Source organism: Hyaena hyaena, unplaced genomic scaffold, assembly GCF_003009895.1.
Source record: "Hyaena hyaena isolate Hyena2069 unplaced genomic scaffold, ASM300989v1 scaffold_898, whole genome shotgun sequence".
Lineage (NCBI taxonomy): Eukaryota > Metazoa > Chordata > Mammalia > Carnivora > Hyaenidae > Hyaena > Hyaena hyaena.
The window spans coordinates 336,499-346,392 of record NW_024081533.1 but is presented as its reverse complement, the minus strand read 5'-3'; the positions used below and the strand labels follow the sequence as shown (position 1 = coordinate 346,392).

The window sequence follows — 9,894 nt, the reverse complement described above, 5'->3', positions numbered from 1 at the left end:
TCTAGGAGAGAGAGAGAGACAGTGTGAGCAGGGGAGGGTCAGAGAGAGAGGGAGTCACAGACTCTGAAACAGGCTCCAGGCTCTGAGCTGGCAGTCAGCACAGAGCCCGACGCGGGGCTTGAACCCACGAACAGCGAGATCATGACCCAAGCGAAAGTCGGACGCTTAACCAACTAAGCCACCCAGGAGCCCCGGTGTTTTTTTTTTGGTTTTTTTTTTTTTTTTTTTTTTATGTGTGTCTTGGACTAAATGCTATCTAAGAGTCCTGCCAACCCATATCTTTTCTATGCTGGGAAATTAAGAATCTGGGGTGGTCCAATCAATTGGGGTTGCTACAGTAAATTACCAAAGATCAGGATGACTTATAAACAACAGAAATTTAATTCTCACAATTTGGAGGCTGGATGTCTGAGCTCAGAGTGCCAGCACAGTTGGATTCTGGTGAAAGCCCCCTTCTGGGTTGTAGACTGCCCACTCTTGTGTCCTCAGAGAGTGGGAAGAAGGTGAGGGAGATCTCTTGCACTTCCTTTATAAGAGCAGTAATCTCATTCATGAGGGTTCTACCCTCATGACTTAATCACATCCCAAAGGCCCCACCTCCTAATACTGTTATGCTGGAAGTTAAGATTTCAACATAGGAATTTATTTATCTATTTAATTTTTAAAAATGTTTATTTTTGAGGGGGGAGGGGCAGAGAAAGAGGGAGACACAAAATTTGAAGCAAGCTCTGAGTTGTCAGCACAGCTGACATGAGGCTTGAACTCATGAACTGCGAGATCATGACCTGAGCCAAAGTTAGATGCTTAACCAGCTGAGCCACCCAGGTGCCCCTCAACATATGAATTTAGGGGGGACACAAAAATTCAGTCCATAACAAGGGTAATAGTAAGCTCTTAGCTTGGGGCCAGCCCAAACTGGTGGTACAGATAGCAGCTCCTTTGTACACAGCACTCAGACATCTGAAGCTATCCTTTGCAATCCCTCACCAATCACAAGGCTTAATGGGGGCCTCCCACAGACCATCCTCTCAGTAGAAGATGGCTTTAGAAAACATCTGTGAAACCACCTCTCGACCTTCTCTCTTCCTCATCCTGAGAAGCCTCCTCTTCCTTGCCCTTTCATTTTTTTCAGACATCAACCCTGGGGATGGCCAGGAAGCATCTCTGAGCCGAGGCTTTGTCCCCAGAGAGGCAAAGGGAAAAAGGGCAAAAATATAAAATAAAGATTATACAGAAGAATTACCCTGCATATTTCTCCCATCTCCCTCATCTCCCCGTGTAAATTACCCTATTATTCTGCTCCCTTAGGACTCCTGATCGTCCTTATTTCTTCTTTTGAGCTAAAGTCATTCATGCAGTAAATTAGTTCTTTGCTTCGAAACAGCTCTGATTGTAGCAGTTGCCACCACCAGTAGCAGAACCACGTCCCCCGGACAGTTTCCAAAAAAGAAAAGGAGAGAAAAAGAAATAAAAAACCCTCAACAACTCTCCCTTCCTCCTACTCTATTCACATGTAGAGAAAGACATGGGGTGCCCATTTCCTGGGAAATGTTTTCTTCGAAAGGCAAGTAGGTGTTGAGAGGGAGTCCAGATGGAGTTCTAACTAAGAAATAACTCTGATTGGACATGGCCTGAAAACTTCCACTCTGCTGTCTCCTCTCAAAAACCAAACCTTAGTTTTCCTTGGGTTACTAGGGAAGCAGCATAATAACATAAAAGTTAAAGACCCAGGTTTTGATGTCAGAAACTCCTGGATTGAGTCCTGGATTCTGCCACATTTTAGCTATGTGACTTTGGATAAGTGTCCTAAAAGACCTTAAAATATGCAAATTTCCTTTAAACATTTTATACATATTCATTTTATTTTTATATCTATCATCAAGTATTTATTTAGTGCCCACTATATGCCAGTTTCTATTGTGGAAGTTGGGGATTCAGCAGTAAACAAAACACATAAAAATACCTGCTTTCATGCAGTTTACACTCTAGTGGGATAATTCTAATATGTGAGGTCAAATGACTTGCAAGTAGTTTCTCTCATCCTGAGGTTGTCTTTTCAATTTTTTTGACAATTCCTTTTGATGCCAGTGCCACACTTTTTATTATTATGCCTTTATAGGAAGTTTTGATATTGAGGAAATGTGAGTCTTCTGATTTTGTTATTATTTATCAAGACTGTTTGGGTTATCTACGGTCCCCTTACAACTCCACATGAATATGATGATTGGCTTCTCCATTTCAGAAAAAAAAAAAGGCCATTGGAATTTTGATAAAGATTGCATTGAATCTGTGGATCACTTTGGGTAGTATAGGCATCTTAACAATATAGTCTTCCTATCTATGAACATGAGATGTGCTTTGTTGGGGAGAAAAATTTTTCTTTACCCTTTGAGGTTCTTTTGGCTGGTATAAGAATTATATTGTCATGGGACAGATTACAGGGGGAAATCAAGTTTAATCATGCACCTATGGGAACTCCATAAAAATATGAGACCTCTAGGCCATAAGGCAATTGAGGCTTTATATACCATCTAGAGCTAAGGAGAAGGGGATAAGGGTCTGGGACTTCAAAGGGAAGGAAGACAATTCACAGAAGGTTGAAAAAGAGTAAATGTTTGGCAAGCAATTATTTACTGGGCCATGCAGAAACAATGGGACACAGAGGAATTTTAACATTACTCCGTTAGGTTCCTTCCTGTCTACTACTAGTTCATATTATACTGTAGTCATCTATGGTGATCACTCCCTTCCTGGAACAGGTTCTCTATCTAAATTCTTTTAGGCAGTTAGTGGGCAGAAAATAAAGAAAAACTTCTTGAGTCTTCTATTTCTTAAAAATAATTGCTTAAAATAATCCACATGCCAAAGAGATACATTTTGGGGAGGTAAAATTTGCTCCCCTAAGTTTCCATTTCATTAGGTTTTCTTTAATTTCTTTTGGCAATTTTGTGGTTTTCAGTATATAAGTCTTTCATGCCCTTGGTTAAGTTTGTTCCTAAATATCTTAATCTTTTAGATGCTATTATGAATGATTTTGTTCTCTTAACTTCCCTTGTGTAAAGTTGTGTATAGAAACACAACTGATCTTATACCCTACAACTTTGCTGAATTGATAGCGCTAACAGCTTTCTTGTGAATTTTTTGGGATTTTGTACATTTGGGATCATGTCATCTATGAACAAAGATAGTTTTACTTCATGCTTTTCAACGTGGAAGACTTTCATTTGTTTTTCTTGTCTAATGGCTCTAGGAGCACAATGTTAAATAACAGTGGTGAAAATAAGTATCCTTATCTGCTCCAACACTTGTCTTTTGAGTTGCCTCACTGTTTATTACTCATTGCCCTAGTTTCAGTAAATTTGGGGGGTGGACAGGATTATTACATATTTCTCTTACTTATGTTGACCCCAGAAATGCACTTAAGTCTGTTTTTGCAGGAGCTAGTTATTTTGTAGTGAAAGACCTTTCAGGTTATTTCATTTACTATTGCTGGAAGCAACACAGGATGACACTTTGAAAAACTCTGGCATAGAAAATGGGAGATTAGTTCTCATGACCTGGCTCAATGTCCTTCTCTCCATCTCACCCAGAATAATAAAAACAAACTGTATTATCACATTAGAAACTGAGTCCCAAAGAAGATCTGGAAGTTAATCAAACTTATAGGGGTCAGAGGTTTGGTGGAGGCTCTAGGGAAACTGACTGGCTTAAAGGATGGGAGATGAATAGATCTTGTATCTCATACAGTAACTAAGTTTGTTCCATTTCTCAGGCAGGTATCTAGCGTCCAATCATGCAACCCCTTGAAAATATGTCATCAGTTGCTAGGGAACTTACCCTTGAGAACATGAATCTGTGTTCTCTGTTGTGCATCTGTGTATTCATGGCGGGGGGGGGGGTGCGGGGGGAGGGAGGGAGGCAGGAAGAGAATGAGATAAGGGGTAGATATACTAGTTGTCTCATGGGGTCCTCTGAAGAAGAGAAGCAAAGAAAACACCTCTGCTCTCCCCCCCCTCTCTTTTCCTGTTTGCTCTTCCTGGAACCTCAGCACCATCCCCCTTTCTCTGGATATCTGGGTACAACCCACCCTCAGTTCCTGTGAGCCCCAGGTGTGTGAAGGCGGATGTGCTTCTACCTGCCCAATGAGCTGTTGAGCATTGTGACCTGCTGCCAATGCCTGGGGGTGACGTTGCCCAGCTACAGTTGCTGAGGGAACCTCAAGTTAGAATTTCTTCACTTTAGGGCGTGTAAAATCTCAATCACTACAGTGACTTAATGTTGCTTTTCCCTAGCTAAATGTAAGTGAGTGTCGGTTTCTGGGATGATTGAAGTTGGAGCGTTCCTGCTTGGATACTGTCAGTAACTCCTCTCTCACTCTCTGCTGACTGTACTCAGCCTGCACAGCCCAGGTGGGAATCATGGGCGAAATACAGGAAACAATAGGCAGCCCTCTGAAAAGCCCCTGTCAAATGGCAGATGCATCCAGGGAAGCCTTCTAATGGTGGAGTTAGTCCCCATCCTAAGAGAGTTCCCAAACTGTTAGAAGAGATATAAAATCTAGCTTAAGGAAGCTCACAGTAATGGGGAAGCCCTAGGTCAGGTTTAAAGTAAGTACTTTGGGGCGCCTGGGTAGCTCAGTTGGTTAAGTGTCTGACTCTTGGTTTCAGCTCAGGTCATGATCTTGTGGTTTGTGACATTGAGTCCACATCGGCTCTGCACTAACAGCACAGAAACTGCTTGGGATTCTCTCTCTCCCTCTTCCTCTGCTGCTCTTTCTGTCTCTCTCAAAATAAACTTAAAAACTTAAAAAAATAAAATAATCATTTAATCTATTGGGGGATACCTATTTCTTGCTCTGGGGAAATCTCCAGTACCCTGTGGGGAGGACACTCTCATAGGGAGATGGAAAATGTGATGGCACCATGCTGTCCCTCAGAGGTCTTATTGGACAGGTGTGATCAGGCTGGCTGGGTGTGACTGTTGACAGAGAATGGCTGGGACACAGGATAACTGCCTTTCTGACACACAAGGGCTGGAGAACCCTGGTTGAACCTTTCTTTCACCCAGGAAATTCTGACCACTCCTTCCTGCTCTCACTTTAAGGCTTCCTATCTCTCACTGTGAGATATTTCCATTCTTCTTTTTTTTTTTTTTAATGTTTTATTTATTTCTGAGAGAGAGAGAGAGACAATGTGAGCAGGGGAGGATCAGAGAGAGAGGGAGGTACAGAATCTGAAACAGGCTCCAGGATCTGAGCTAGCTGTCAGCACAGAGCCTGACGCGGGGCTCGAACCCACAAACTGTGAGATCATGACCTGAGCCGAAGTCGGACGCTTAACCAACTGAGCTACCCAGGTGCCCCGAGATATTTCCATTCTTGACCAGTTTTGCATCCTATCATTCGGCTCCCCTTTCCCCAAAGGTTTATTGCAAACTTTTAAACATGAAAAGAATTGTGAGTACTCACAATTGGGTACTCAGCAGGTACATTCTACAAATGTGAACATTTTGCTCTATCTCTTATATCAAATATCTATCCATATATATTCTCTTATATCAAATATCTATCCATATATACATATGGATATATGGATAGATATTTGATATATATATATATATATATATATCCTTCAAGACATCTTGTTTTTGATGTATTTTAAAATAAGACGTAGATCATCAGTAGACTTCACTTCAAATAATTCAGCATACATATCATTAAGCAGAATTCAATATTTGTGGGGTGTGTGTGTGTGTGTGTGTGTGTGTGTGTCAGGGGGTGTTAGATTTATATCATTGAAATGGTAAAATGCACAGAGTATAAGTACATTCTTCTAGGAGATTTGACAAATGCTTACACATGTGTAACCCAAATCCCTATCAAGATATGGAACATTTTTATAATGCAGGAAGTCTGTTCCTGCCCCCTTTCCAGTCAATCACTGTTCTCGTCTTGCAGAAGCAATCAGTTTTCATTTTTAGAGAAACTTAGAACTTCATGTGAATGGAACTGAACAGGATCATCATGTTATGGGGATCCATCCATTTTGTTGCATGTGTTAGTGCTTTGTTCCTTTCGTATCTCCCATTAGTGATTAGAATTTGTCCATTTTCCCCATTACGGGGCGGGGGGGGGTTGTTTCCAGTTAGGGGTTACTGTGAATGAAGCTGCTAGGGATGTTCTTGTGTAAGTATTTTTGTGGATGTATGTTTTCTTTTCTTTTGGGTGAATACCTAGAAGTGGAGTTGCTGGGTCAGAGGGTAGGCATACATTTAGTACATCCACCTTATTCTGAAATGTCTATTCAAATATGTTGCCCTTCTCTTAATCGGGTTGTTTGTGTTTTTATTTTTGTGTTTTAGTTCCTTGTATAGATTTGATATAATGGAATATCTCATGGAAATATTTTGCAAATATTTCCTCGTAGTCTGTAACTTGTCATTCATTTTCTTTCTTGAGTAGGAAGAAGGATTTATTGGTAGGCATAAGGAGGGGCAGTGCAGAAGCTCTCAGGAGTGCAGGGCTCACCATTTGCCCAGGGAGGGGGCACAATTAAGGATGTATCTGACCCCATAGCCATCCAGGAAAAACTGTTTTTGAGCCACAATGTCTTCAAATTCATCTGTCTTAAACGCGGTGAAGCCCACTTCTTGGAGCGGTGAATTGCCTGGCTACCAGGGAACTTGAACTTGGCCTTATGGAAGGGTTTCAATCATATGTTTCTTGTTCTGCAACTTGGTGCGGATGAACATGATGCCTTGGCTGATGTGGACCATGACAACTGTGCCCTGCAGCTTTCTAAAGGCACTCTGAATACCTGTCTGGATCCTGGACTGGGGACAGCATGAGGTCAGACATACATGTTCACTGGAAAATGTGGTCTCCAAGGTCCCTTAGGACAACCTATACAAGCAACAGGCTGCATATATTACTGAGGGGGCCACTGTTTGCAGCCATTGCACACCATCATTTTCTTAATTGTATTTTTGATGGGCAGAAGTTTTTAATTTTTATAAAATCTAAATTATGATTTTTTTCTTTTATTTTTTGCCTCATACCTAAGAAACCTTTGTCTGTCTGCAGGTCATGAAGATATTCTCTTATGTTTCATTCTAGAAAAGTTATAATTTTAGCTTTTCTATTTAGATCTATAATATATCTCAAATTAAATTTTGTGTATTTTGCTAGACAGGGATCAGTGTTCACATATTGATATGTGATATCTCCATATTGATAGCCAGTTTTGCCAGCCATACCTGTTAAAAAGATTGCTTTACTCATAGGATTGCTTTGGTTCCTCATTGTTTCTGGGCTCTCTATTCTGTTCAGTTGAACTATATGTGTCTCGTTATACTACCATACTGTCTTGAAGGAAGTATACCAGCTTTATTGCAAGTGTTGAAATTAGGTAGTGTTAAGTTCTCTAACTTTGTTTTCTTTGTCAAGATTGCCTTGGATATTCTAGGTCCTTTGCATTTCCACGTAAATTTTAGAATAAGTCCATTATTTTCTACAAATAAAGCCTGCTGGGGGCACCTGGGTGACTCAGTCAATTGAACGTTGACTCTTGATCTCAGGGGCTGTGAATTCAAGCCCTGCATTGGGGTCTGTGCTGGGTACGAAGCCTACTTAGAAAACAAATAAACAAAATCAAATAAACAAAAACAAAGCCCACTGGAAACTGGGGTTGGGATTGTGTTGCATCTGTAGATCAAACTGGAGAGAATTGACATTTGAACAATATTGAGTCTTCACATACAGAAATAAATTTAAGTCTTCCTTAACTTATCTCAGTGTTTTTAAGCAGTCTCCAGGGTATAGTTCTTATACATCTTTTGTTAAATCTATTCCTAAGTATTTTTTGTTTTCTTTTGTCCTTATTGTAAATGAAAAAAAAATTTTTTAAATGTCTTTTTCTAATGTTTGTTGCCAGTATAAGGGAATATAATTGATTTGTGAGTATTGCTCTTTTATCCTGTGACTTTGTTAAATTCATTTATTTGTTCTAGTTGCTATTTTGTAGGTTAATTAGAATTTTCTACATAAAAAAATCATGTCATCTGTGCATAAAGTTTTAGTTCTTCCTTTCTGATCTCTGTGCCTTTTATTCCTTTATCTTGCCTTATTGCCCCTGGCCCAAACCTCCAATAAATTATTAAATATATGTAGTGAGAGTAGGTATCCTTGTTTTGTTTCAAATCTTAGGGAGAATGTATATTAAAAATCATACTAAATATGATGTTAGCTGTAGGTTTTTCATAGATGTACTTTATCAGGTTAAAGAAATTCCTTCTCTTCCTAACTTACTGAGATTTTTAAAAATGATGAACAGGTGTTGACTTTTATAAAAAGAGTCAGGGTTTTTCTTCTTTATTCTGTTAATGTGGTGAATTACACTAATGAGTTTGAGTGTTCAAACAATCTTACATTCCTAGGAGAAACCTATTTGGTCATAGTGTATATTTTTGTGTATTGCTGGTTTTATTTGCTAACAATTTAAGGATCTATGTTCATGAGGGATATTGGTTTGTCTTTTCTTCATTTAGTGATGTTTTTGTCAGGTTTTAGTATCAGGATTAATCTGGCATTGTAAAACAAGTTGGGAATGTTCATCTCCCTCTGTTTTCTGAGTTTATAGAGGGTTGATATTATTTCTTTCTTAAATGTTTGATCAAATTCATAGTGAAACCATCCAGTTACGGAATTTTCCTTGTGGGAGGGTTTTTGATAACAAATTAACTTTATTTAATAGATATAAGGCTATTTAGATTTTTCTGTTTTATCTCCTGTCAATTTTAGTAACTTGTATTTTTCAAGGAATGAGTCCACTTTGTCTAAGTTGTTCATAATGCTCTTATTACCCTTCTGATGTCTGTGGGAAATGCAGTAACAGTTCCTCTTTCATCTGATATTGGTAATTGTGCTCTTTTTTCCGCTTCATCAACCTATCTTTGCTGGACCTTTTCTCCACTTCCTACTTTTTTGTTTGAACTAATGCTCTTGCGTCTGACTTTTCTGGAAAGGTCAAGAGTGGACCTCCCAGGCCAGTCAGTTCCCCCTCCATATTTCAATATGCCTTTACCTTCTCTTTCTTCCTTCCCCCCTACCTTAACGGAAGAATTGTCCTTGATTCTTCCCAGTCGAACTCTCCTCTGACATCAAACCCCTGGGTCCTGAATTCCCATTAGGGTTCCAACACCTCCAACATAACATTCTTCTTGATCCTTCCCTCTGTCTGTGTTATGGCCCGCACTACTGTCCATGCCATGGTATCTTTAGGCATCTCTAGCTTCAGCTCTGGATCTGATAGTCCCAAGTATCAGAGAGACTTATAAGTCTAGAACATGTCATGTTTCACTCACTGGTATTTTTCTCATGCTGTCCCTCCATATGGAGTATGTTTTCCCCCACATTCTTGAGTAACTTCTTCCTTGAAGTCTAGGGAAATCAATCACCTCCTTGTTCTGCAGTCTAATTGGACTGACACTGTGGATAAAAGCATCTGTTATACTTCATCGCATGCATTGGTTGATGTCTTTGCTTCCCTTACTGATACCATAAAGTCCCTGGGGGGCAGGAACCATGCCTGTTCATATTTATATTCTTAGTGCCTGACACAATTTAGGCTCAACATATGTTTGTTGACTGAATATAGAACATTTGCATTTTTAAAAAATTTATTTCTGAGAGAGAGAGAGCGTGAGCAGGGGAGGGTCAGAGAGAGAGGGAGACACAGAATTTGAAACAGGCTCCGGGCTCTGAGCTAGCTGTCAGCACAGAGCCCGGTGCGGGGCTCGAACCCACAAAATGTGAGATCATGACCTGAGCCGAAGTGGGTCTCTTAACCCACTGAGCCACCCAGGCGCCCCAAAACATTTGCATTTTGTGACGATAAG

The 9,894-nt window shown here is 40.0% G+C and overlaps 1 pseudogene; it reads right to left on the bottom strand.

The window, feature by feature from the left end:
• Positions 1-6,873: 6,873 nt before the first annotated feature.
• LOC120222695 lies at positions 6,874-6,995 on the bottom strand (annotated as a pseudogene).
• Positions 6,996-9,894: the final 2,899 nt, after the last annotated feature.